Below are 4,830 nucleotides of genomic sequence, written 5' to 3' on the forward strand. Positions count from 1 at the left end.
ATCATTCCCAAATACACAACATTTCTCTACCTCTCCTGCCTTTCGATGGCGGTCGCAGATCTCCCTCAGGGGATCCCCTCTCGGACAGGAAGAAGTCGATTCTCAGAAAGCACCGGGGAAGGGTGGGACAGAGAGAGGATGCAGAGGGAGCCTGGGAGGGGATCATTGCTCATGTAACCACACTGAGGGAAAGGTCGCACAATTACTTCCTCTCGTGTCTCTTCCTGGCGTCAGCTCACGTGGTTACTTTTCTATCTACTCTGTTTCATTCATCTGCATTTGTAAAGGGATGATCTTCCTACTGTCTTCAGGCAAAGCGACCGAACAGGATTTTCCCGCTTGTTACATTAACTCCCTTTTAACTCTTACTCACCCTCATTAACTCCCTTCTTTCCCGTCACCTCTTAACTGCGGAGCCTTTTTTAGTTTGTTTGTTTCAATTTTTATAATCAGGTTTAACTTTTTATTTCTTTTATTAGTATTTAAAAAAAAGGGCAACATTGAATAAAAGCCTTTATCAAGTCAAAAAAATGTTTCCCTCCCACAATGTTAGTGTCAGGACTTCCCTTAAAAGGAGAACTATGGGGTTATGTTTTTTCCCCATAGTTCTCCTTAGGGTAACGGGAGGACACAAACTAGCGTCCTCCCATCACCCTAGGCTCACCTCGCGTCCCGGCCAAAAATCCGAACTGCGCATGCTTTGCGGCCGCCCGAGAATTTTCAGATTTTTTTGCATATATCTATTGCTTGCTAGCCTTCTATATACACTGAGTGGCCAGATTATTATGGCCACCCCATCAGTACTTAAATCCGGCCACTCAGTGTGTATATGCAAAAACACCGGAGGGTTTAATAACCCTTTAATTTGTAAATATCTCTGCAATGCTTTGTAGCAGAATCATAATTCTAGAATTATTCATTAAAAACAGGATATTAAAAGGAGAACTATGAGGGGGGGGGTGCTTTTCACTCACCTCATAGTTCTAGCCGACCTGTGACAATGGGACTGTCACAGGTCGGCTCAGCATTTCTACTTTTTATCTACAGTATCAAATATTAGACATGTGCATGCGGACAAACCTGCAAATCCACGAAATTCAGCTGATTCAGCGGTTCGTCTGAATCCAAAATAACGAACGTATTATATGCCCAAATATATGAAAACTATACTCGGCCATACATAAATTTGTTTTCAGAACATGGGTGGCCATATGTTCTGCGCATGCCTGTCGCCATCTTGGAGGAGGGTCACATGACTGTGACATCTGCGCTGAATGAGCACATCGTCATCTTGGGAGTAGATCTTGGTGTGTACCAAGATACACTCCAAGATCGCGGGACACGTGCGCAGAACGCGCCGGTGACCGATATGGCCGCCGCTCATTCGTTTCAGTGTGCGGTTTCGCATTCGGAGGCTCGTTGCCTCCGAATCTGAAACAACATAAAAATGTGTTTCCTTTGACGAAACGAATGAAAATGTTTTTTGTTTTCATTTGTTTCGTCTGAAACTATATTTTTTTGCCGTGCACATGTGTGATCAATATTGGTTTTTCAAATATCACGGATCAAATCGAAAAAAAAAAAAAGTTGTTTTTAGTTATTTTTTTGGTGTATAACAAAAAAAGACAAAATGACAGATAATTTCAGCGAAAATAAGGGCACCCCTGCACGGCACCTTGTCCCCATGTTGATGAGGACAAGGCTTTCATCCTGACACTGCTGGGCCGGTGGATCTGCAGGGGAGGACTAAAGGTGGCCATACACTTTACAACCATCGCAAGACCTTAAGTCTTGCGATGGTTGTAAAGTACTTAAAAAAACGTACGATCTGCCCATCTTGGACAGGCAGATCGTACTCTCGATGACCGCAATGCTGAACGGGCAGTGTGCGCGTGCGCACACCGGCCCGTTCGGCATTTGTCTCCCGAGCACCGTTCTAACCAGCCGAAAATCGTACGATTTTCGGCTGGTTTTCTAGCGCGCTCCTTAGACAAAAGACGTGCGACCGTACAGTAGAAACGGTCGCACGTCTTCGTTCACACTGCTCGATTCTCGTACGATCGCGGGATTTCCCGCGATTCTCATACGAGAAATCGAGCAGTGTATGGGCACCTTTACTGGAATTTGGAAGCCCCATTTAGAAATTGAGCCCCCCCCCAGTACAGGGGCCTTGTAACTCATTCACTGAAAAAAAATGAAATAGTAAATAACAACACAGACATATACTACAGAAAAAGTATTACATTAAGCAACCTTATAGGGCCCCCCTCCTGCCCCAGGCCCCCATAGCAGGTGCATAGACCGCTATGGCTATTGTTACCCCACTGGTGCCATTTCACATTTATTCATCCATTGATGAGCATCATGGGGGCTTTTCATAGGAATGGCAATGCATGGCAGCACACTTGCCCAGAGCAATCATAAAATGCAAACAAATGGAAACACAAAAGGTATGAAGCCAGCTGAAGAGATGTATGTGCTAGAGGGTGTCCTTGTTCCTGTCCCAGAAAAGTGTGATGTGATGAGAATATCCCCTTTCTTTACCTGTCAGAGGCTTTGTACAAACAGGAGTAACTGATATGTGGTCAGAGTGGCCTTGTGTACACATCCTGGGGACCTCGTGAGCCAGCGGAAGAGCCAGAAATGAAGCTTTTTGACATGTAAAGGTCAGCAAAACCTCTATAAGCCTGATTGATGAAGGAGAGCCAAGGAGCTGTACCTGACTATAGTGCAGATCAGGATTGGCCAGCTCCCCCTCTCCCACCTGTGTGTATAATGAGCTCCCTTCTCATATGAATTACCTGCCATGATCAGGAACAGGGGTGAGCAACTCAGCTGTTGTGGAACTACAAGTACCAATAGGCATTGCAAGGCCATTACAGGCATGACTGGCAGAGGAATTTGTAGTTAAAGCACAGCTGGGGGGGCCGGAGTTGCCCACCCCTGATCTGGAAGGTCTGCCAGGTCTAGTATTTGTTCCTTCTTCAAATGCTAGTTACCTGGCCGTCGTTCTAACCCTAAAACTTTGAGTTGCTGACCCATCACAAGTGGCCTCAATAATCAGTGATTGGAGACTATATCTATGGGCAGGTGAGATTTGATGCTGTCAGTTTGTGTGCTAGTTTATTTTAATGTCCAATTACCCTTTTTGTGCGTTGTATATATTTCTGTTGATAATATTGTAGCAAAGTATTCATATTTGGTTTTATGTGAATCATTTATTGTCTAGTAAGCACACGCGGAATGACCATTGATAAACCTGAGCTTCTCTAACATAGCCAATCAAATCAAGCGAGTGTGCAAATCTAGCTCCTTGCATGTTTCTGGCTCTGCTTCTGTCCACAGAGAGCAGCGCTGATATTCTCAGTGCTAATGCCATTTTTCATCTCTTATGTTTCATAGAGTTGTCTGCTCTCAGATATCTACATTGGTATACTGCAGATAGCAGCCCTGCATTCCTTTAGCTGTGTGGGTATGCCTAACTTACAATCAGCTTAGAGATGACAAACAAATGCTTATCTAGGGATGCCAGAGAAGCCTTCTTTTATGTATGATGGTTCTGTCTTATAGTGCTTCACCTCTGAATTCTAACCTGATCTTTTCCCTGATTCCTCTGACCGCACACAATGGTGAATATGCAATAAAGGATTGTTTTCTTAATGGTCTAATTATAAACCATGTGCAGGGCCATTCACCCTGTGCATATTCGCTTTGTGCAAAGACCTCATTCACACGAGAAAAAGCCGGCACGTACAGCTCGGTGCTGCGTGCACGGCTGTATCGGGCAGCTCCCGGGAAGGACAGGTGCTGCGCGTGGTTAGTACACAGCCCCTGTCCTTCTCTATGGGAGTATGTGGCCGTATGCCGCCCTACGCTCACCCGCCCTGCATGTCGGTGTGGGTGTCCGTACTCGTACGCTGACAGGATGGATCCTGTCTGCATCTGAGCCGGAACACCCGCACACGTATGGACCTGCACTTGGGGTGAGTGTAGGGGGGCGTAGTCCCATAGAGAAGGACAGGGGCTGCGTACTTATCACACGCAGCACCTGCCTTCCCGGGAGCTGCCCGATACAACCGTGCACGCAGCACTGAGCTGTACATGCCGGCCGTTTCCCGTGTGAATGAGGCCAAATAGAAGCAAAAACGAATGTTCTTTTTCTTTTACAAGTCGAATGTAATTTTGAATGGTATAGTGTAATAATGAATTATGGCCACTAGATGGAGCTGACGAGCATAGGAAACAAGTATTTATTTCCTGTGCTCCTCAGCTCCATCTAGTGGCCATATTGTGGTATTACATAATGCATTTGACTTGTAAAGAAAAACATTATTTTTTTTAAATCTATGCACACAAACATTTTACAGAAATTTGCAGAGCGAATGGCTCCGGAACGTTTTAAATAAACCCCTTATCGTTTTCAATAAAGGAAAGGGAACAATCTGTAGTATAGAAATGGCATCGGTCTGCCCAATCACCGAACAAGATACTCCGATATTTGCATTGCTTGCTATAAAAGGGTCACATATACCACAATGAAGCTTTGTAATGTCTCCCCATCTAGTCCTATTTGCTGGTATATACAATGAATACAATTCCTGTACACAACATGTTCTGCAGTCTTCTGATATGTAATATTGGTGATACTTTGCTGCCATCTGCTGGTGTAATATTTTATAGGAGAGCTACAGATGTAAAAGTATAATGCGCCAAAGCCGGTCACATCTGTGTGTCAGAGTCCAACTGGCAACTTTCATTGTTACAATCTATGGCACTGGATTCAGGAAAAAAAAATGCTGGTGTGTGCAAAAGCAAGGGTTATCTGCTCCT

The 4,830-nt window shown here is 44.7% G+C and overlaps 1 protein-coding gene across 1 annotated transcript in view; it reads right to left on the reverse strand.

Annotated features, from left to right (window-relative positions):
* LOC108796322 (F-box only protein 6-like) overlaps nt 1-52 on the reverse strand; it is a 9,034-nt gene extending 8,982 nt beyond the window's left edge. Inside the window, exon 1 of the mRNA XM_018567780.1 lies at nt 31-52. The gene's annotated coding sequence lies outside the window, so the exon portion shown is untranslated. The remainder of the gene's footprint in view (nt 1-30) is intronic.
* Nucleotides 53-4,830: the final 4,778 nt, after the last annotated feature.

Source organism: Nanorana parkeri, unplaced genomic scaffold (genome assembly GCF_000935625.1).
Source record: "Nanorana parkeri isolate BGI_ZX_2015 unplaced genomic scaffold, ASM93562v1 scaffold1091, whole genome shotgun sequence".
NCBI classification, from domain to species: Eukaryota; Metazoa; Chordata; class Amphibia; order Anura; family Dicroglossidae; genus Nanorana; species Nanorana parkeri.